The sequence below is a fragment of the Sinohyriopsis cumingii genome, chromosome 3 (assembly GCF_028554795.1).
Source record: "Sinohyriopsis cumingii isolate HCF-2022 chromosome 3, ASM2855479v2, whole genome shotgun sequence".
Classification (NCBI taxonomy): domain Eukaryota; kingdom Metazoa; phylum Mollusca; class Bivalvia; order Unionida; family Unionidae; genus Sinohyriopsis; species Sinohyriopsis cumingii.
Genome location: NC_142963.1, coordinates 114,856,623 through 114,881,919, shown reverse-complemented (window position 1 = coordinate 114,881,919; position 25,297 = coordinate 114,856,623). Strand labels below are relative to the sequence as shown.

The 25,297-nt window shown below is 36.9% G+C and overlaps 1 long non-coding RNA gene across 1 annotated transcript in view; it reads left to right on the top strand.

Moving 5' to 3' along the window:
* The first annotated feature begins 1,530 nt into the window (after window positions 1-1,530).
* LOC149803629 (uncharacterized) overlaps window positions 1,531-25,297 on the top strand; it is a 31,228-nt gene continuing 7,461 nt past the window's right edge. Inside the window, exon 1 of the long non-coding RNA XR_016420239.1 lies at window positions 1,531-1,625. This is a non-coding gene — a long non-coding RNA (uncharacterized LOC149803629). The remainder of the gene's footprint in view (window positions 1,626-25,297) is intronic.

Sequence of the window (25,297 nt, the reverse complement as noted above, 5' to 3'; positions counted from 1 at the left end):
CGATTCAGCGCACTCATATATTTTTTACGTCTTAAATCAGTTAACCCATTTCTACGCATCGCATTTGTAAAATGTTCAATTACTCGTTCGGCTACACAATTCAGTTTGGAAAATCTCATTGGTGCAAGATCATCGACGTTGGGTTTATCATTTAGCTGATAAATTCCATAAACAAAATCTCTGTTAAAGGATACGCTCGTTCATAATATGGTCTGTCAATAACAGTCAGTAATCCTGGCTTGGAATTTTTTTAACTTAAAACAGCGGTTTTTCCATTAGCAAGGACAGGGTCACGTTTGTCACGGATAATCCAATTTCATTCTGAACAATTATTTCTGATCACTGAGATAAACGATTATCTTTTCCGCTCGCGTAGCGTTCATTCTAGCATTAATGACTTCGTCCTTGACAGAGTCATCGCGTATAATTTTGAATGTTGACCACACATGAGATGTTCCATCATCACGAAATTCTTTTTTAGCATCCCTGATTATATTAATCAGAGTAATCGTCGGATCAGTCAGAGTTCGCCTCCTCAAGTCAGGTGTTCTTCTGTCAAGATCGAATCTAGAAGCTTTCCAAGGCTGGATTGTAGATTGTAGATAATCTCTCAAATTCCTCCATATTATATTTTAGGCAAGTATTTAAATAATATATATATATATATATATATATATATATATATATATATATATATATATATATATATATATATATATATATATATACACACACACACACATACACACACGATGGCTCACATAAGAAATCAGTGTAAGTGGTTGATGGCGGGATCTTCAACTCTTTGTAATAAAACCTCGTGGAGGAATTCTGTGGCCAGCATTTGCAAAGTGTGCGACGGGAGAGTCTTGGTCCACAGCCGTATTTACGGTGTGGTGTTGGAGTTAAATGGAAAACACAGCTGTGTGCGTGTTGTGGTGGTAAACAAATATAGAGAATTAAACGATATTACGAAGAAAAAATAACAATCTTGACTCTGTCAAGGTCATTGATAACGTTATACAGTCGGTTTTGCTGATGATTTTGGTCATCTTAGATTCACCGTTGGGAAGAAACATTATTTTATATTCGAATGTTTCTTGGGGGAGATCAAAGACGGTCTTGTGATCGATCATATTGACTCAAATCCCAAAAAAAATAATTCTTTAAAAAATCTTCAAGCTATTACACAGAGCATGAGTATTACACGCGGGAATGATGAGGGATACAGAAAGCCTAGGGCAGTTAAATCTTTCAATATAGAGACCAGCGAAGAAGAAATATTTAAGTCGATATATGCCGCTGCCAAGTATTTTGACATCTGCACGTCTTCAGTACAAAAAGTCGCAAATAAAATATACAAATCAGCTTTTCTAAGAAGTACGAAAATTTGATCCCATTCTTTTATGTAAAGATACAGGCAATGAATGGAGATAACTCTACTGAGGATATTTAACGCGGTTAACAGAGTTATCATCGTTTCCTGTTCTGATTAACCGGATTCTAGTTTCACTATCGTTGTTCTGTACTGCGCATCACAATGCTACCTTTAATAACTTATACCTTGTGTGTAGCCGAGCGTTTTCTTAATTGTATACACATTACAGATTTTCACAGACTCAAAGGTAAGTTTATATTCTTTGTTCTCTGTCCTTTCAGAACATTTTGTGGCAATGGTTAACACAGAACTAAAATATATCCGATTACTCCCCGTAGATTTTTAGCAAGGACTGTCAACACGGACAAGTGTAATTGATTACTGGGATGAATAATAAATTTTTTTCACAGACGATATAAATGTTTTACTGAATCCGTCTGGTTTTCTGGTTCATCTGTATTTTTTCTGCGATTATAATTAAGAAAAAATTAAGATTATGTCACACCTGTCTTTGAATTTCTAGGTATTAGTCTAGTTTATATACTATAGGGTCCGTATTCTTTATTGGGGTTTTCGAAACTCGACAGATAAACACATCTTCCCGCCATGGCGGGCGTCTTTTGCGCTCTCAGGGGTTGATTTTGGGGGAGGGTGTGCAAAATCTGTTGAAAGTAGAAAATAACCCCGTATCTGTCTGTGCCGTACTATGTGTATTGTGCCGTGCTTGCTATAAATACCTTACCGTAAATACTGTAAATGTATTGTGCCGTCCTCCTCCATAGAGAATCTAAGGAATTAAGGTAATTAAGATTTATGTGTTGTGCAGTCCTTAATTAAGGTTTACTGTATCCTTGTGGACTCGCTAAGATGCGATGGCACCCTAGGAGTTTACAGATGTAAATATTATGTGTTGTGCCGTCCTTGGGAAACACGCCCTCTTAAGTCTACTAGACTGTTGTTTGACAGGTTAAAGGCTCACATAGGAGGTTGTGCAGTCCTTAATTAAGGTTTACTGTATCCTTGTGGACTCGCTAAGATGCGATGGCACCCTAGGAGTTTACATGGGAAATTCTGCAGTCCTCCTTAGAATAAAGTTAATTAAGATTTATGTGTTGTGCTGTCCTTAATTAAAGTTTACTGTATCCTTGTAAACTCGGTAAGATGCGGTGGCACCCTAGGAGTTTACGGATGTAAATATTATGTGTTGTGCCGTCCTTGGGAAACACGCCCTCTTAAGTCTACTAGACTGTTGTTTGACAGGTTAAAGGCTCACATAGGAGGTTGTGTAGTCCTTATGTGTTGTGACGTAAATCAATAAAAAAAAAAACACAGCAATAGAATACTTGTGACAGTTACTTAAAAAACACGCACTATTTTAGAAATGAGTGTGCTTGCTTTGGATGTTTAAAGTAGCTATAACAATTTTTCAGTCATATCGCTACGATGTCCGCTGTGTGGCAGTTTAGAGTGATGTATAGCACGGGGACATCATGCCGCATATATGTAGCATGATGTCCCACCCAGTCATATTATCCTGACACCATGCCGACCAGTTCTAACACTGACTTCTTAATGTTGATCGCGTAGCGAGACAGCTGTTAGTACCATTTTTATAAGTGTTTGGATCGAACCCGCAACCTCCCACATCCGAGGCGGACGCTCAAACCACTTGGCCACTGGAACGATCTTTCTAGAAATGAGACAGTTATATATCCTGGGTTAAAAATTAATAGGTTTCGACGGTATAAATCATTTTCAAACGTGTTTAACACACGTAAGAAATGAAAAGCAAAATTATATTAAGTTATGAATTTCAGCACTGTTTTATTCACATGCAATAACATCCTTTCTATCATTCTATAAAAGACTTTAAACTGCCAAAAGATACCATAACAAAGACAAGCAGATAGTCGAAAATTCAACTGATCAAAGGCAAATATCGTCTGTTTTGTGGTCTTATTTTTCAGCGAAAGGTTGGTTGTTCGAATACCAGCAGGCATGAGCATGATTGTCGAACAAATCTGACCTAAATACACTAATGCTAATTTCATATGGGAGCATTGTATCACCATATTAAAGATATTTAAAGTTAATTTACCATATGGAGTAAAGTCTGGAACATTACATGGCATTATTCTGGGTAATATTCGCAATTAGAAAAAAAAATGTGTTGTGTACTTTCTTCAATTAAACATCAATATAGAGGTAATCCAATTAAATCTTTTTTAAATGATTGTTCATTAATTGAGATGCAATTTGTATTAAGTAGAGGAGGAAAAATTTGAGGTATTTCCTTCTACCTAGAAACAGTGTCTGGGAACATGATTGTCACGATTGTTAAATGAGCCTTTTATTAATGGAGTCGCTTTAACGAGTATTGATAGATAATGTGTTTCTTTGTCGGATGACTGAAGGAAGAAAAAGTTGTAGTAAAGACTCTTACTCCAGCTTGTATTGATTGAAAGCTATTTACGTCATAAGCTATGACACTACAAACTGGTGCATATAAATGTAGTCGGGATCCATGACTTTCCAGTCTTATTTTTCTCGACATAAAACTTCAATAGTTACTAATTTTTTGTATTGGTTACGATTCTAGTTGCCTTATTTACAACAGTTTTTAGCTCACCTTTCTCAATTATAGTCTTAAATTGACAAAGTTTTACAATTTTAAAATATGCTACTGCCAAAACAATTTATTGTTGTGTGTTCACATGTTTTTGTTGTCTTATTTGTATCCATAAAATCCCTAAAATTGTAAATTTCCTCGTAAAATTAAAAAACGACAAGTGATATTTAGCTGTTACAGGGTCATTTGTAATCATCGGAATGTCTTTATGCTAAATGTGGTGTGACGGGTTGTTACGCCGCCACTGTGACAGGTGTGTTATGGTTAGGGTGGGGTTCCCCAATATTCTATTTAAATTATTATAGAAGTCCCACCCAGTCTCGATTTTGGCTGGAAGTTAAATTAGTGAAGGATAGATGTAAAGCTCCGAGCACCAGTCAGCAATGCCGACGGCTAAATGATTGAATATACAGAAGAGTGAAATTCAAGGAGTAACAATTGAATAATAATTCAATAGTCAAATGCTTCAAATTTCCCAAGTAATCTCCTTCCGCTCGACCCTGTGATAGTCTATTGCATCATATGATTAGTAGTGTGAGATAGCTTTCCACCTGTCCTTGTATTCTACTCATCTGTGTATTCTTCCCTCTTATTCCTCCTATTACTTCTCCTCTTTCCTCCCGAATTTCTCCAATTTCATTCTTCTCTCGACATCTCCATACTGATCCTCCTTCTCCACTACCTCCCCCTTCTCAATTCCTTTCCTCATCCTCCTCGACTCTCTCCACCGACTAGACTTTGTTGACTCTGACTGCTCTGTTAGTCTCATTTCCGTCTCCCTTTTTAGAGACTCGGGACTTAAATGGACCGGAGTTCTGTCCCCCCCCCCCCAAAAAAAAAAGTTCCTGTGAAAACACAAGGACTGTACAATATTTTCCTTAGCCCTATCATCTCACATTACACCCAGTCTGTCATCAGATAACGGCTATTAAATTTCTTCGTAATAAAAGCACGGTATCAATTGCTTCTCATACATACATACAAAAATTGCGTCACATCAGTACGTATTCCTAGTCCCATTATATTAGGCAATATCACAATAATCAGACGCATTTCTTTCATTACAACTCAAACAAAGTACACAAATATTCAAATATCCATGCTCTGATATATCCATACATCCATATTAACCAATCTTACACACTTCAACCATTTTCCAAATTCACAATTCAAGCATGTGTAAATTCTAATATATCACACGAATAAATGCACTAGTTTACTACGAAGTAACCTAATAGCGAATTACAAAATTAATTCTGACCATAAGCTACCAATCTACCTAATTATATACATAATACTCAAGCTCATTTTTCAAATACGCGTGTAAATTAAATACTACAAAGGCAATTATATGCACTAAACGATCATAGTAATTAATTATACATCCTATACATAATTACAATTGCAATGCCGTAACATTCTGCAAAAATCGAGCAAATAGCTTACTGACCTTTACGAAACTACTTTTTCTTTTCTTAGAATCTCATCTCTACGTTTTACCGCCAAATTACGAGTGGCTTCCTCGGAGTAACCCTATATTGTTCAGCAATCTTGCTAGGCGAGACTAAATTTTTGCTTGCTAGTTAGAAGTTATAATTCGGATCGAAATTGTAATCACACCCTCTATCTCAATTCCGATTGGGTGTCGCTGTGACCCGATTCAATCAAACTTAGCGGACAATGTCCTCTTGCTGTCTGTCCACGTGGGGACGGATTTAAAACACGCCCCGTTACCCCCGCGGGTTCCTCTGATCTTAGGAGTAAGCTGTAACACATAGGTGGGAAGTCGCGCGATCCAACGCCTGTGCCGATTCAAGATATCAAACCATGGCTTGTAATAATACCTTAGTTTATAAACGACTTATGAACTAGAGCTGAGCAAACTTGACAATAAAGTAAAACAAATATAGGAAAATGTATATATTTATATATTTTGTTGTTTCTTTTTTATCTATACCTCACCAAGTAAAATTGGAAACACAGATCAATGAAATAAATACAATTTACGAAGCAAATGGAATTCTGAAATTTTCCATTTGACAAGGAGGAGGTAATTCTGCGAAGTCCTCTCAAGAATAGTGTACTACAGGTGTGTAAACCTGTGTGCCCGCAGTGTATGACATTTACCACATTTGTGTCATCCCCCAATGTTTGTGGAAAACACATCATATGAGTCAAATAAAAATGTAGTTTTTCAAACCATCTAAATTCCGATGACATGTTTTCGTCTAAAATCAAATAAAATTCTCTATAAAGGAAGCGAATAAATGCTTTACCAGAGGTGGACCTTCTAATATATGTGGATTTACAAGGTCCTCCTAATGTAGGCAATGCTTGCATGTGTGTGTGTGTGTGTGTGCGCGCGCGCATGTGTGTGTGTGTGTGTGTGTGTGTGTGTGTGGAGAGAGAGATATGCTTATTTGGTATACGGTATTACATTTGAAATAGGAATATATATTCAAAACTGATAGACATGTACTCACATCTATGCTGGTAATGGTTCAATTAATGTTAATATTAATATTTATGTATAAATTATTCTGATCGCTAATCACATATGTTTTGCTACGTTCGTACGATATTCATGCAAGGAAAAACCTAGGGTCGTCGATGAAATTTGTTAAGGTAGCAGAGGATTGGTTCGATTCTTAGTTATCTAAAATTATTTAGATACATTTATTATTAAGCGTCAGCGAGGATGTAAAACTAAAGTCTTGTATCAGCAGACACGTTTGGTCCAAAGCATGCACAATATGTCAAAAAAGACCTGGATGACAATTAGTTTAAAATGCATCGAGGTATTTGGGAAACAATGGATTTAACAATTATGAAATTAAGATGGCCTAGTCATAATAAGCAGATTGAAAAAAGGGAAAGTGACGTAACACAAAGAAAATATATCACCAAATCGGTTAATATCAGTTTCAAAGGAGTGTTACAATTGACAAAATCTGCTTCATCTTTTTTACCTATTAAACGAGATTAATTTCGTGCTAAGTTTATGAATATATATATTTTTTTTAAAATTATCATTGGAATGAAAAGCCTATTAAGGTTAATATATTTTTTTTATCTCTAATGATCTCTTACAGAATCCAAACGACGTAAGAATTATGTCACTAATGATAATATGTATGTTGACCTAATTCAAAACATGATTCGCAGCTCTAATCTGATAGGCGTGTGCATTTCTCACCTTTTTACGATCTCTGACTAAATCGATAAAATGTTAGTTGACTCATCAAACAAGAATACTTATGTTGATCTATTTAATACAAAACCAGATTCAACACTCCAATAAGGTAGGTATTTGTACAAATTTAGTCCTTATGTTTAACAGATTATAGCTACACTGTTTCTTCATCAGTAAAGGAAAGGAATAAATGTGCAACTATGCTCTTAAAAGATGAGACACGGTGAACTTTAACATTTTTGATAGTGTAAATCTAGTTCATCGCACAGTCAGTGGTACCATTCGTGTTTACTATGTATCCTCAAACTCGCATCCAAAAAATTAGTTGCATATACTGGATTAGTTTTAATATGCATAAGTATACTGAAACGACTTTGGAAGTGGAGTCTGAAGAGACACGTAAGGAATAGATCTAACTAAATATTTTCTAATACCATGACAATGTGGAGAGAGAGAGAGAGAGAGAGAGAGAAGCAGCAGCATTTTCATGGCATTTGAAGAGAAGAAAGAGTAAAACTGGGAATGCCTACAATTTGTTTTGGATCCAAAACTTCAGCAGGTTACGGAATCATTCGTAAATATTTCATAGAGAAATGAATAAAACTTACAGCATCTTGTCTAGTGTGTTTATCAGAATAGGAAAGGGCTAAGATCTTGTTAAAGAACTAATTTGAACGGGTTATGAGTTAGAGCCTGAGGCTTATCGACAAATGTTCAGGAACTATAAAAAAGAAGCTGGACAAACTCATGTAGAATTCGCTAGAGAAGAAGAGAAGTTATTTGATCGATGGTGCTTAGCCAAGAAAGTTGATCAAGATTACGAAAATCTCAGACAACTCATACTAGTTGAAGAATTCAAGAACTGTGTCCATAATGACGCTAAGACTTATTTTGATGAGCATTAGGTCAAAACTTTAGAAAATGCTACTCACACTGCTAACGAGTATTTCTTAGGTTTTAGGGTCAGTAAGTCTTCTGCTCAGCAGTGGTCGTCTGTTTAAAAAGTATTTCTGCCTAATACGAGCCCTTTCAAATCTGAATCTGGCACAACTTTTAGAAATCAGGTTTCTGATAAGTTTGATCATAACTCTTTATCTCTTCCTACCTGTACCTAATTCAAGAAGAAATGACACGTTAATCGGATTGCTACAAATTGAAAAATATGCAACAGAATCAAGAAAGACCTATTTCAAATTCTCTTACTTCTAAGAGGTCAAGGACACGGTCATGTATTGGAAGCAATAACTTTGTTTGGTCTTATACACCCATGTCAGATTTTATTATGGAGAACTATGAACCATTCATGCGAAAGGTTCTATCTCACTTATGGGTGATTCGGCCAATCATATCCCTATTGCAACTTCGGAACACAGGAGCTTCTCATAGTATTTTATTGTCAGGTACTTTGTCTTTTTTGAGAAGTCTTCTTCTAATGAGAGTGTTCTTATTCAGGGAGTAGAGTGTGGCTTTGTTAATGTTCTCCTATACTGTGGAAATTTATTATCAGACTTAGTGTCAGTCGGAACAGTGTCGTCTTTACCCATTGATGGCGGTCATTTATTACTAGGTAATGACATAGCTGGAGATAAGGTTATGGTTAATCCAATTGTAACGGACAAGCCTTGTTTGGATGAGAAAGTCTATCCTATTAAAAATAAAATCTCTGAATTATACCCAGCTTGTGCAGTTGCTAGAGCTATGCCAAAGAAAGTTCTTGAGAATGATGCTGATCAGGAAAGTATTACTTTATCTAACACATGTATTGGTCAGGATTTTGCTGATGTCACTTTCACTCCTAGTTTGGATCACTCAACGGGTATTGATCGCAGTGATCCACTTTTAACTATTCGTTCTCTTTATTCTAATCAGGGTGATAAACAGCAATCACTTATCGTCGAGCAGGAAAAAGGTCTTGAGATCTCACGTTTGTTTCAAAGAGCCATTAGTGAAACTGAAGACACAGTTCATGTTTGTTATTTCATTAAAAATGGGGTCCTTAAGAGAAAATGAAGACCACCTGAGGTACCTGCTGATGATGAGTGGTCAGTGAACTATCAAACAGGAGTTCCGAAATTGCACAGACAGAAACGTCTTAGTTTGGCCTATGAAACTCCTTTGACTGGTCATTTAAGGATGAATAAGACTTATCAAACGACCTTTAATCACTTCTACTGGCCAAAATTTAAATGTAATCTTTGTAATACTACAGATCTTGTCACAGTTAGATACCTAAGGTTCATCTGCAACCTATTCCTGCATTTGGCAAACCATTTAGCAGAATATTGGTAGATTATGTCGGTCCTTTACCTAAGACCCAGTCAGGTAACCAATACCTGTTGACTATAATGTGTGCGTCAACAAGATTCCCAGAGGCAATTCCTTTGAGGAATATTAAAACTAAAACAATAGTAAAAGCTTTCATGAAGGTTTTACTCGATTTGGCCTTCCCAAATCTGTCCAATCTGATTAAAGGTCAAATTTTATGTCTGAAATTTTCTAGCAAGTTATATACAAATTAGGCATCCAACAGTTCAAGCCTTCTACCTATCACCCTGAGAGCCAAGGGGCATTAGAAAGATTTCATCAAACTTTGACAAATATGATTCGACCATATTGTTTTGATATGGGTAAAGATTAGGATGAAGGCGTCCATTTAATATTGTTTGCTGTAAGGGAATCAGTTCAAAAGTCTTTAGGATTCTGCCCCTTTGAACTAGGTTTAGGACACACTCTTCGTGGACCAATGAAGTTGTTTAAAGAGAAACTTCTTTCTAATGAAGATACCAAAATATTAATCTTCTCCATTATGTTTCAATTTTAAGTATAAGTTTTCAAAGGCTTGTGAGGTTGCATTAACTACTCTGCACTCTACTCAGTCAAAAATTAAATTAAGGTATGATCAAAATACAAAAGAAAGGAATTTTGAGCCTTTAGATTGAGTTCTGCCTTTCTTGTCGTACCAAAAAATCCTATTGATGCTAATTATTATGGTCCCTACACAGTTGAAAACAAAGTAAATGATTTAAAGTGTATCAAAAAATATTCCTGGGAGGCGAAAACAAAAACAACAGTGCCATATAAATATGTTAAAGGAGTATGTTGAGAGAGATAGCCAGGTTAATCATGCAATTAATTTAATTGTACCTGTCCCACTCAGTGAGGATTTAAGCGAAGAATGCGATCGGATTCTATCGACTTTGGAGTAACAAATCTTCGGAATTCAGAAATTATGAATAATCTGGACCAGAAACTTTCAAATTTCCCGAAAAAAGAAATGAATGAACTAAAGCAGTTATTACTTGAATATGAGCACTTACTTCCAGATTTTCTTACAATAACAAATAAAATTTATCATAACGTTGAAATTGTAAATTCCACACCTGTGAAATAACAACCATAAAGGATGAACCCTCTCGAACAGGAATGTTTGAAAATCTAAATTCACTATTAAATTGGACAATGCTTTCATATAGCCCAGTAAAAGTGGCTGACGTTCACCGTGTATTCTTGTTCCCAAACCATGTAATACTTTGCGCATTTGCACCGATTATAGAAAGGTGAACACGGTGACTAAAACAGATACATTTCCATTACCAAGAATCGATGACTGCATTGATAAAATTGGAAATGCAAAGTATGTCACCAAATTTGACCTTCTGCAAGGATTTTGGCAAATTCCACTGACGGAAAGGGCAAAGGAAATTTCGACATTCGACATAAAGCGAGTCCGTTTGGGATGAAAGGTTCGCCTAGTACTTTTCAACGTTTCGTGAACATGATTACATCTGTGATGCTTAAATCGATGATGTCATCATCTAGAACTACACATGGATAGATTATTTAGCGACAATTTGGAAACCCTTTCACAAACTCACTGATACAAATCTGACAATTAATTTATCTAAAACTATGTTTTTCTGTGATGGTGTAACATTTCTAGGACATGTCGTGGGACATGGACAAATTAAACCTATTGTTACTAAGGTCAAGACTTATTGTACCCATCAGTAAAAAGCAGTTGATGCGATTGTGGGGCATGACTGGATACTATCGGAAATTTTGTTCCAATTTCTCCATAATTGCTGAACCCCTGACACATTTTTTGAGCAAGAAAACATAGTTTAATTGGTGTGAAAAATATCAGGAGGCTTTTGATATGTTAAATGCCAAACGTAAGAATGCACCAGTTCTTATAGATCCAAATTTCAGCAAATCATTTAACTGTCTGTTGATGCAGGTAATGTTGGAATTGGAGCAGTATAGATTCAAGAAGACAAAAATGGTGTATATGATCCAGTGTACTATTTTTCTAAGAAATTAAATAAGCACCAGAGAAATTATTCAACAATCTACATTGGTTCAGCTCCTTCTCCGATTATTGTGGTTAGTGATCACAACCCCCTTACTTTCATCGGCAAGATGAAAAACAAAAATCAGAAATTATCACGGTGGATTGTGATGTTGCAGGCATATAATAGTGACATCAAGCACATTAAGGGAAAAGCCATCTTAATAGGAGACGCAGTTTAGCGTGTATATAAATATATTGTTTCATATATACTTTGTGTCATTCATAAGATTTCAACTTATGTAATTTTTTACCACATGTATTTTTGGCTAATAGTAAAAAGAATTCTTTATTGCGAAAATCTTTCTTTTTCTTTTTGAGTGATTATTTTCTCTGGAAATACAAAAGTGCTCTTTTAAAATTCTGGGATAGAAACATTCACTGGAATTTATAATGTATTCAAACCTGGAATTATGTTTATGTGTTCAACAAAAGACTGCTGTTGAGACATCAACACAGTTGGAGCTATAACAGAGACGTCAGCGCCTTCAGGTTTCGATTTGTTCTGGACTTAAACTCAGTTTTGTTTAGGACTTTAAATTATTAGGACTTTTGTCTGTAATTCTTGGATTATTTTTGGAATTTAATTCGCAATACCGTAAGTTCTATTTTTATCATTTTCACTTTGTATTCTATGTATATTTTTTAAACTATTTAAACTACTTTTTAAATTATTTGTTAAATTTGACAAAATTTGTAGTCTTTCACTCTTTTCTGTTGCTTATTTTAAGAGCATAGACTCGTCACAAAATCTATTTCTTATATTTGTGATTATAAAATTCCGTTTGTTTATTTCTTGTTGACCGCAAGGTCATGAAATATGTTTTCAATCGTCACAAATCGCATTGACTGTGCCAAAGTTCATGTTCCCACTACCTATGTAGCTTGAATCTGACATTCTAAGATATTCTAAACACAAACTGCCTGTAGAGTTTAAAGTAATAAAATATGGTGGAAGAAGGGAGGTAAATCAACCAAAAATGCCAGAGTTAAGTTGTGTCCCATCTCAAATGTTCTATTAGTGAACTGTTTATATCTTTGAAGTTTCATTTAGCGTGTCTTAATTGAATTTTTTTTTTTTTTTGATAATCAGATACTTAAGTTTCACAGTCCATTCTTTTTCTCCATTAATATAATTGAATGACGAGTAATTTGATTTCATGTCGATACATTCTTATAGACACTGGCTGTAACATCTATAACCATGGATTTGATCCTTTTTACAGAAATTTAAGTTATAATGAGCTATATATAATTTAGGGTTGCAAATGGTTGACTTAAATGTAGTAGTGATGCTGCTAAAAAGCGGCAGAATCATAGCGTTTCAAGCGAGAATAGATTCAACTTGGGTACGTGTACAAATTAGCACTGATCAAAACTTCAGTAGGGTATGAAAATACTTCTTAAACCTTTCGGAGGGAATCGAATAAAACGTATAGAGTATTGTCCATTTTGTTTCTTGTGAGATCCTAACATGTCTCACTCGAAAAGTTAACAAGTTTCCCGTATTTGCTATAATAAAATGTACAGTCACGTTTATTTCAAAATAATGCTAATGAATATTTACTCTATGTTCTTGACCATTGTCCGTGACTGAGCGCAGAGCAAATATGGCGTAGCTGACTTTTATTTCTTGAAAAGTTGTTTACTGATATTAAAGTTTAAGGTCAAGCATTATTTACAACTTATAATGTTCTCGAAATGAACGTTTGACCCACATCTTTGCCATTTTATTGGGTTATACAAGGTTGGGGGGGGACCACATTATTTTAATTCCTGCCTTAAGTTCAGTCTATGAAATTATTTGCTGTTGTATCCAGATATAATTTTTGATAGGAATGATTTATATAAAGTATTCATAGGAATTACAAACTGTTCGTTGACTTTTTGGACAGACTCTCTATTTTTGGATTCTTGTGAATTATAAGCGTGACATCAATACAGCTGGCATATCAACATATTCAAAACGAATAAGACTATGACTACATCATTACATTCACGATATTATTGGAAGCCATTTGGATATTCTTTACATTTAGACTTGTGATAGAACTTTTAGGATTATTTGTTATTTTATTCACAATATTGTATATTCCCTCAAATTTTCGCAATGTAACTTTAGAGAAATAATGTTTGTGTTGATTTTCATAAAGTTTGCTCCTTTCGCTTTTTCCTTTACTTAATTTAAGATATATCAGTCGTAACAGAAATTGAGGGTCGTTCCGGGATCCGAATTTCTTTAAAACATTTAAAATTTAAATTCACTTTGTTTCTGAATTTTAATTGTCTATGGTATAGATTTTAATTTCACATATTTGAAAACTCTTTAGTGAACTCAGCAAATTTTCACAATGTCATGTAAAGTGGAGAACTTTATATTAAATCTTACGCAATAAAGTTGAGTCTTTGTCTGAGCTCGCCAGATATTATGATCTTCTGAAGCGAAAGCATCTTTAATAAACAGGAGATAAAAATATTTTGGTTAAGTATTTGGTGGGAAACGAAGTTTTGGATTATAGTGCTTTGGGTATGTTTAGTAAATCTGTGTTTGGTTTTGATTGGAAATTAGAGGAATTATAGTAAACAAAGCAACAGATGGAATGGGAATAATCAAGCTTCCCCTGCACAAACAACGATGGTATATTTCAAATCCACTAAAAAGATAAATTGAATTACAAAATTTGCAGAGAGTAAGAGAAAAAGAAGAGAGAAATACACATCCAAAGAAAGAGAGAAAGAGAGAAACAAATGTCGATGCGGCAAGAGGAGAGAGAAATATAAATTCAGAGTTAAAAAGAATTGAAGCAGATGCAAAGATATTAAAGAGAAATGCAGAGAGAGAGAGAGAGGGAGAGACAGACAGAGAGACAAACAGGGAGAAAGAGAGAAAGCAACAATTTCATGTAATTTCAAGTAAGAATATCGTTAAAGTTGGCAGGTGTAGTGCTTGGCATGGATCCAAAGTTTCATCAGAATGGATCAAAAATATGTCAGAGGGGAAGCGAAAGAAAACTTATAGCAAACCGTCCTATCTGCTTTTTTGCGCCATCCTAATATATCTATCTCAAAAGGTCAACATGTTTTCCATATTTGTACCAATAAAATGGGTACATTCCTAATCACTTGTAAAACAAATACTGGCGTTGGTATATCACACATTTGAAAAGCCACAAACAAATGTAATATTTTAAAAAATGAACGCTGATATTATCAGCAGTCTTCTAATGTAGGGCTGTCTTTATGAAGTTCACTTTGTCATTTTCTTGTAGACCTCAATGACATGGATAATAAACCTACCACAATGGTTTTCATTCCTTATATAAACGTAACTATAAAGATCTTTTTTCTTATTGATTTTATACAAGTTAATGTATAATAAAAAGTAAAATCTCGAATTTCTTTTCGCCTGCCAACATGCTATACTGTTCAGATTTAGTTTCCAATCTGCCCTTTACTTTGGTACAACCAGTAATTGCACATTTTGATCAAACAGTCATAATCATGCCCGAGATTTGATTATTCCTGCGTCAGGGGCTGACCTTGGAGGTGCCGCTAATAGCTCCTGTAATGATAAGACAAGTCCTGGGCTACTCATTCTAGAAAAAAAGATATGCCCAGGAAGATTCCTGCCTACCCTAATTTTCTTCAGCGACCACGGTCACGGGTGGTCCTTTCCTGCTCGGACCGTCTTCTTCTTCAACATGCTCGGCGCTTATCAGGATACCTTGCGAGAGAAACAATTAAAAACTTCAATTAAGGAGACAATCTCGAGCGGAAGAAGGCCCTCCACTCTGAAGGTTTACTAGGGAAAAGATGCGTGTTATTATCCCAACAATACCGTTCCTCTGGGTGTCTCAATAGCTCAACTGGCCCACTTTTTCTCTTCCTCTTTGAGGAGAAACATTCAGCCCCAATTTCTATCAAAGGCTACCGCCCAAAGATACTGGACACATTCTGGCACCTGGTAGATGTGAAATTTGGCTGGATATAGAATTATCGGATCTTTAAATCTTTTTGTTCTCATTCGACCAAAATCCCTCACTCTGTTTCCAAATGAAACAAATAAAGGATTTTAATATGGCTCGAATCGGTCCAATTTGAACCTACTGCTCAGACTTCGCTAAAGCCAATATCATACAAGTCATGTTTTCTGATATCTTTTGCTTCTTCATGCATGGTAAGTGAGCTGCATGACCTTTATGTCGACCGTAATTCTTTTCAGCTCAGATAGGAGTATTTAGTGGTTCTCCGGACATAACCAAGGTATGTATCCCAAAATATGTTATCGTCTATCGATAACCAAAGAGTCATAACTCACTCGTTCTCTTCCATATAGAGGTCGAGAACAAGAGCCATGCAAAATCCTGTTCGCGCTCTCAAGCACTACTTTAAAAGCACACATCGTGGCTCGCGCTTTTAACACATTACACCACCTAGATTTAACAGATAAAGACGGATTGAGTTTTAGGAACACGTTCTCAGCACCATAGCGACATACCCTGCTTTTTAGTTCTTGAAAAGAGGAACTCTGAGAACGAAACATAACTACTGTGATTAACGGCATGAGGATTGCTCCTCCATTTATAATCGATGACTTGCAATGCAGAAATCCAGGAATCAAAACTAGATGGATATCCTTTCCAACGCACTTTCACTTCTTCGAATCATCGTTTGCCCATTTTATTATTCTTCGATAGTGAATGCATTCCATATCGTATACGGCGTATTCTCTTTTCTTTGTCACTCTTTGTACCTCTGGTAAATATAAGGTTCATCTTAACACTTCACCGCTGATGTCTTCCAATTTATAGACAGGAGAACTGAGTCAACGTGCTCGTCCAGTGACACAAATCAATACGGATGTCCATTTAGATGAATAACCTTTGTCAAAGATGCGTTTATTGAGTCCAATAGAAACCAAATTTCTCTTCTTTAGCATTTCTTATTTATTGCTTTTCTCGATTAGTAGGTAGAGTTCCAAACAATCGATCAGACACTTCGTTTTCGCGGGTCACAGCTTCGGGTGCAGATGCGATGCTACGATGGTACTATCGATAACTTTGACGAGACGTGGTAACACGTCACTGTATTTGAGAGTGAGTTCATGTGTAAAATATGTCCACGTACGTCATCATCAAATTCTTTTAAAGCGTTCCACGACACTGGCTTTCGTATCGGAATTCTCGGTGGTGAAAATTTAGATGTCTCTTTTTAATCCTTTTTCAAACGTTTGTTTGAGTAATTCTGTGCCTTTGTCTGTTTATAATCTTAGTGGATTACGACCGTTCTTACTAAATCTGAACAAGCTTTAGAAGTCAGTGGTACTACTCAGTGACACAAAACAAATATTTGTAACCACAATTTACGCTGCCAAATGAGGGACATCTGCTATATTGTCTTACCATTGATCATCGAGGCCAGTAACTTTGACTTGTCTTCTGGGAACGTTTCGTTGAATGGGTTTGTGTAACATGTACGTCGATTATTCTTTTAATCATCGTCTCGCCTCTGGTAAATGTATACCTTTAAGTTTGGTTTCAGTAGCATAATACTGTTTTGGAAATTCTTCATAACCCACAGCAAGTGCAGGACTGTAGTCAATGCAATCTAAAGGGTCTCGTAGTTGATCAATGTCTGACTATTTGAGTATTTTCAAAAGATTCAAAACTCTTATAGCAGTCATGTACCACTGGTTATAACGTCTGTGCCTTAAAGGATATAATTATTTTTTGCGCTTCCATTGCAACTGTACGAGCTCTTCATAAATGTGTTCCATTAGTTCAAGAGAAAAACAACGACTGTTCTCTTCTATAGTATCCATGAGGATAAGTAACAGCGCTGAGATCATCTGGCGTGTTCCAGATAAGCGGAGTCTTTATTGTCCAGTTCATGATGTGACACAGCACAACTAAATCACCGTACCATATACTTTTCTACCACGTAGACAAATCCAATCAAGCTAAATAATTTGGAGTAGGTCCTTCCACTTTCATATATTTAGACTATTTAGACTTCCTTTCAAAGTCTGGAATCGACTTTTTAACGTACAATATACAGGAGAAGTCAAAGGAAACGTGAAATCCTCTTTTGATTAAAACATCTCGACGAGTCACTGGAGGTGCTATCCAGAGTGATTAGCAAGCCTATGGATGCGACCCGTAGGTAGGTACACGTACAATAACACTTTTAACAGCAAAGCCGAAAAGTTGATCGGCATCGCATTAGCTAGCAGATCAGTAAGATAAACAATAGGCATCAATTGCGACAATAGTAGAGGACCGGCAAGGTCGTGCTACGTTGCTAAAGTCGCAGGGTACGGCAATTCTCTGATCGGAAGGCATAGCATCGTAATCGTTTTCATGATCGAACATGAAGTTTATGGTGAGCCTCTTTCTCGCTTGCTGTGTCAAATTCGTCGATATAGGTGATGATGTTAGGACTCAAAATCGCCCATGGAGCTCATAATTGGTCCCTCACATGGTTGTTGCTGTGTTGAATTATTCATCATCTTTCTAGGTCGGCGTTTGTATTCGCAATGAGGTGTTGGTCCTGAACTGTTCCCTTTTATACTGAAGATGAACGTGTCCGTTCAGTAAAGTGTTGTGATCCAGAGGACCTACTCGTTGCTACTACACAATTTTATAAACTTTTTCTAAAAGACAACGGATATTTCGTGTTTTTATAAACTTAAGACTGTTCTGTTTTCTCACGCGAAAGTCTTAGTCTCGTCCGGACTGTAGAGCTTCTTTCAATACGTCAAAGTTCACTGGACTCCATCGATACTTCAGTGTCAGTCCCTTGACTTTGAATTTGGTACGAATTTCTCTCTGTCAATCTTATTATTGGCAACCATATGTACAACTGTCCGTGTCAAAGTAAAGGCATCGATCTCTTAAAAGTTCTACGGCTTTGTATAATTCTGAACGAACACTGGCTGTCACGTACGCTGCAATGATGACACTTTCAAACGCATCTGGAGGTGCAAGCTCTGTCGCTTCTTCGCAATTTAACATGATCAAATTTTCACATGATTTCCACTTGTTTCACGAGGGTCTCTTTGTCGTCTACCATTTCAAATTAGCGACCTGGATCTGCCAAATATTCCGTCTTTGGTAATATCGGACGTTGTGCCGATTTTCCCGATATAACATTTAACATGACTGGCAAACGACCGTCTTCATTCGTTCATTTTCACTTATCCAGAGTGATGCATTCTAGGTAACGTTACTGTTCTTTGAAGATTTCTCTGTATTAAGGACAGACGAGATATAGCTAATAGCTTCTTGTTGCTGTTTTAGAAATTTGGTGACGCTACCTGAGAAATCCCCTTGTTTTGAGTCTTCGTCCTTTTGGTATTGTTCTGTGGTAGAAAAATGCCAAATTTTCGTAGACTTTTAAAAGTCGTTTTTCAATATCCTGAGCACAACACGCGAACAGTGTGGCAACAAGACTTGTATTGTTACATGTTTCAGCACACCTACAGCATAATGGAAATATCAGTTTTCCTTGGCAATGATTTGTTAAGACAGATGATGCAACTGAGCTGGAGGAAAGACTTTGCATTTGATCAATCTTTAGTTGGTATGTTCTGTAAGCAGTCCAGGGAGCCCTGCGGCAAACAGAACGTATTTGCACATGCAATAATACAAGGAACATTTAGCGATATTTTTGATTTCGTCTCCTTGAGATTCATCTACGTCGTATAGCAAGCGTGTCGCATCAGTTTGTCCTCCAAACAAATTGTCAAGTTGGTTCAATGGCTCCATGTCCACCACGTCGTAACTACTGACGTTGCTTCTAAATTCGGGATCAGTTTTGAAACGTTGATCTTATTTGTACTACAAAATTCTGCCACTTGATATCAGTTTTTCTAACCCAAAGAATATGCTTTTTCTGGTTTCGTTGAGAGAAATACCTGACGCATCCGTGAAATAAACAACTATGGAATTCGTAGACGATCTTCAAGTTTTCTAAATCCCACCCATTCACCGAAAGACTTCCAGGTTTCTTTTCTGTCCCCTTTCTATCATGTTGTGTCCATTTTTCTTCATTTTCAATCAAGTAACCTAACCAACGTAACGCTTTGGTGGATTATCGACGGTTGACCTAGAGGTAAAGACTGAGGACTTCTGATGCCCAATTTGTTATCGGGCATGAACTTCTTTTTGGTATAATAATCCACACTCTTTAGCGCTGGTAGAAGTTCCTTCAATGGACTGATACCTCCGTGATCCAGAAGTTATTGTCGAAATTTGTGGCAGCAATGGCATAAAATGTCCACATCACCTCGACGACACTTCAAAATTTCTTCCTGAAAGTAGTGAGTTTGGTACCACCGGTAGAATTCATCTCGTTGTTCTATGTACATGCCATCTTGGTCGTAAAAGTGAATGTCCTGCAAATGGGAGAGAACAATTTGATTAACTTTGTTATTGAAATAGTGTGGAAAATATACTTTGACTATTTCTGTCATTCCAAACGCTTTAGGCATTGTATTAAAGGCATGGTCAAATAACTCATGGAAACTTTACATTGTACATTTGCCCCACTTTTATATAGATGAATCTGGCTCCGTTCATGGTAATTGTGGGAAATTTGGTATCTTGTTCGGAATATTTCAGAATAAATTGACGTTATATCCTGAGAAATTTTGATCCAGAACTCTAACATACCGATGGCAGAACCCGCAACACTGGATGTACTGATACCTCTGTATCACCCGTTTAGAGACACGCTTATTGCTTCTAGAAATGTGACCAGGGATTAGCCAATCGGCAGTAATATATTTATGACGTAAAGAGAGGCCGAGGTTGTTTAGGGTCCAAATTATGCATTCCCTAAGGAAACTAGCAAATTTATTGCTCTTCTTACAAGCTAGCCTTTCTCATTTATACGTGATACTAGAAAAAAGAGGTCTTCACAAACACGTGAAGAATCCATCCACGGCAGTCAGAATTGCCATAGATTCAAAATACATCGAAAAAATATCTAAAGACAAATTCGGCTCATTATCGTGTTCAGAAACCTCGCTGATAATTTTGTTGTGTTGACTCCAACACATAAACTCGCCGCAGACCACAGAGCGACGAGATAAGTAAACGCACGGACATACAAGTTTTTTTTTAGGTGGAGTGGCGACTTAAACTGGGACAGTGTTAGGATGGGCTAGAAATACATACCTCGGGTTATAATAGGGGATGAAATATGTAGAATTGCAGTTGAGACATTAAACATTTTTTAACATGGTTGTCCGCGCGACATTCTTGTGTAATCGCGTGTGGGTTCAAGGTCAGCCCCACTTATCACAGGTAAATTCGCCCATGACAAGCTCAAAACAACTATTATTATTAACTAATCACTGATGATAACAGGCAATGGTAACGAACTCAAACAGCTAAAAGTCGGAATGCGTTTGCAATCAGATAAAATACAATGTGAGGAAATGCGTAAGATAATACGAGGAATGTGAATTGGGAACGCACAAAGATCTAGTTGCAGTTTCTCGAAAATATGTTCATGATAGTCTTCGTCTCCAGCGAGGTTTGTTTAAAATATCCAGTCGATCCAGTTTCGTTGTTATATAGGCTACCAGATAACCGGAATCTAAACGTCGCTGTGGCAATACCTGGCAGCTTTGAAAGGATCAAACTTTTACTCAGTGTTAAAGTTACTGTACCACTCGATACTGTTGATCAGGCATTTTGCTTGGACAAGTCTCCATAGGACCTTTGTTACGTAATCACCATTTGTTCCTCACAAGGACTGTAAAACAAAAATCCTCAGCGGGTATGGATAATCGACAATCGTATCGAATGGTCAAATCTTGCATATCTCACCGCATCGAGAGACGAATATATCACGGTTTATCAGGGTTGTTCTTATTGACTTAAGTTCTGCGGACAACTGTAAGCAAACTAAAATTGCCACCAGCAGCCTAATTGACAGCGTAGACTTTTCTAATATGCCTCAGCCAATTTCAAAGGTTACACTGATTGTTGAATATCGGCGAGGATCGTACGATCAGGATTGAGAAGAAGCTACGATTTATCCGAAATTTAGGTTTAAAGCAATAGATACATGTTTAGTGGAATCAAGCTATGTATATGCTAATGAACTCATACATCCGTTATTATGGACGATCCGCCAGGGTATTGACGTGATAAAGTCATCGAGGCTCAACATACGAAAACAGATACTTGCCAAATACAAACGTGCAAGTGGAATCATTGACGTCGCATGTGGAACTGGAATAATAACTACGCTGACAGTAGGTGGCGACCTAATCGTTAGTAGCTATCAGAGTTATGTCGTTATAGCCGGTTTGGTTAACACCAATATTCAAAGACGTCGCAATAAAAGACCGCTTCGGAATGGAGCATGCTCATGATTACAAAATTATATTCGTATGATTAATACCGCTGCGATAACCATCGAAGAATGTAATGCGTATTTGGCTAAAATTGAAACTCTCAACATGTAAAAAATAAAAGATCCCAACGAACGGGTAATAAAAAATACTATTTGGCAATTAGTCGGGTAATTTTTGCACTAACTAGAGTGCCAATGTTAGTCTCAATGACAGGTTTCTTCAGAGACTTTATTGGTCTGATTTATAACTCGTCATTCCAAGTGTTGCCCCTCTTTAGCTAGTACATTGTCCACGACACAAGGAAACGGAACTAATTCCTCCACGGGGATATCTGTCTCCAACATAGCCCGTTCAATTTCCTTGATAGATCTACGTTCTTTAAATAGTGTACAATATCTGTTACTAGCTAACTGGAATATCTTGTTAAACTTCTTATCTAATTCGGATATACTTAGCAGTGGATGAATCAACGTGTACTTGTCCTCGAGTTAAGCAATTTCATCAAACAGCTAACCTAGATCTTCGGCGTCCATTATTTGCTAGAGTATGTCATCAATTAAAATTTGTATACCTCAAACGTCCATATTTTTTTTATTTCGTAAAAGGATATGGTACTGCTCATATGCCTATTAAATGATATACCTTGAGATTACAGACACACATGCCATAAAAAAGTTATGTATATATTGTTGTTATGCACAACCGACGTGTAACCGATCGGTGTTAATTATGCTTAGTGTAGTCATCCCCAAATGAGCTGTTAGGGTGTCAAACGACAGCCTAGAAAGATCATAAGGCGTCTCAAACACCACTAATTCTCAAGGAAAGTATGTGCGTCTTATAGTATAATTAGCAACAATCCGTACATTCGTAAATAGTGTCTTTTAGGTCTATAGAGACAACTATCCAAGCTCTAATGTCTCCATAATTAATATATATTTTCCGCCTGCGTGACTCGAACCCGCAATGACTTTTCCACTGTCAGCTATTTAACTAATTGCGCCACTGACACCGTTGTACGTAAATAACGAAAACTAATATATCAAGTTATTAAATCAATTAGTCATACACTCCCTTCGCATAATCCTATATAAAGAAAAATTTCATTTTATTCCTAGGTTTTCCACGCTGTTTCAAATTAATTTTCTTTTATATCGAATATCAAGCAGCTCGCCGGATCATGGTTGAGGTATGTCCTGTTTTTCAGCATCAATTCCTCCTTGAGATGACGACACAGAAACCGATACTGAACGATAGGGCTGTTCGGGACTTTATCGTTTCTTGATTCAAGCAAACTTGAGCGCTCACAAGCTTAGATCACAGGAAGATCAAAACGTTACGACCATCTGAGTTAGTGGACAAATCACGACAGGTTTCTGGCCATAGTATGTTCTGATTCACGCATCAAAGCCTCGTTATTTCCTTTTTTCAACTCTCCAGATTCAGGCCCGAAGTAACGATCCTGCAGAGTATGTGGTCTCAGAATGAATCTTCTCTTCCATCAGCATTATAGAAATGCAGTCCCACATTCCGGGCAAGGGTAATAGTTGGGCAGATATCGTGTCCAGACAGGGGTGAGTAGTCCTCGGGAAATGGTCTTTGCAACAGCAGGTAGAAGAGACATTTGTTATATCTGCGCTGAAAGTCAACGCAGACTTGCTTGAAAGGAGGCTCACCATTCCCAGACCAGATCTCATGGTCGTTGGACGACTTAATTTCTGAAGTGTGATCGATTGTACGTCCATGTCTTCCCGCTTTTCAGAATAATTCCTCAGGCTCTGCACAAAGTCAGGATTTCCAAGTCACGGGTCATCCTAATAGCTTACCTGTCGCATGAGCGATTGTGGTTAAACAATATCACTACCTGTTGAACAATGGTTCCTTGTGATTAATGCTAAGATGGTACCTGCCTAGACAGCACAGAGGGACCCTAATGCGTTGTCCGGAAATCATAAACTTTCACCTCTCGCTCATATTAAACGATGTATCAGCCAGAATCGGTGCTCGATCAAGGTTGCCAAATGCATCGCTCAGGTTAGAAGACAATTTATTTACCAAAGGTTTATGAAGCGAATTAAAGAATTTAATGCAGGAAATGTATTGATGATGTGAGCCCTACCTTAACTACTGTTGCAAATTGTATTATATTATTTTTCGAGGAGAAAGATCCTTTAGTTTCAACAGGGCTTTAGGGCAGCTGTCTGCAATACTCTTAAGTTCTCTGTGGTCTACACTATAGGGTCGGAACCATATCTTTCATCAGGTATTTTAACTCCAGACACCACGCTCTCACTCTTTAATGCTGAGATGGAAGGGGAAACCTCTCGTATACTTGGTTGAAATTTACTCGTGTTTAGGTGACATGGGACACCTCTCGTATACTTCTTTGCTCTTTACACATGCTTATGAACATTTTATTGAAATTCCCCTTGAGTACCTTGAGCTCCAAAAATGTTCCTCTTCTCCCTAGCGTCGACGAGAAGGAAGGAAGTTCGCCTTTCTCGGTTGAAAAGAACCATTTATGGTGCAATTGTAATTATGATTCGGCGTTCTCTCTTTGTCAGCCTTGGTTTGTAGCTGTAGGAAAGCCTACATTGTGTAGCTCCTGTTCCCAATGAAATCCACACACTCAGATGCATCTGTATTGGGATGATAAAGATGAACTCCTTTGCTATATTAGAGATTTATTTTTGTATCCAGATCAAAAGAGGAAAGAAAAATCGTTCCAACCGTCTTTTTCTTCTCTTAGAGTTATCTCTGATATTTCAGCAGCACAGTCTAAAGTTAGATTGTACGCAGTACTGAGTTTTAGTCTCACTTAGAAACATCTCTCTACTATGAGAATCTAAGCCCGTGATATTCGGCTATTCTTGCATGTTAAGCCATTCTGCTTCATTCTTGTATGATGTTATGAAAGTCACCTTATGGCAATAGCATTTCACTTTATTGTCCTTGTACCTTCGATCAATGTCACACTAGAATGAAAACTTTTATACTTTGGGCACAATTGTATCAGCCCAACAAGTTGCCAAGCTATCTTCCAGTCTGCAGCAGAGCATCCTACTGACAGCAAGGACTAGTTTACTCTGACATCTTATCTTATGTCATCAGTCTTCCTTCGGCTGGCAAATGCACCAACACAATAATAACAACTGATGTATTACTGTTATTAAAATGTGAATATGTAGCTATGGTGGGGATAAAAGTAAATGTAACAATGTAATTAATGCTTACCTGCGATTAGTACCCAAATTGACCTTCCCTCCCCGCTCTGATGTCATTCAGTATTGGTCCAGTTCAATAAAGGATAATATTCCGGTTGGCGGAATTTGCCCAGTCAAAAACTATCATCATGTTGTTCTTTTCTCGAGATCTCCAAT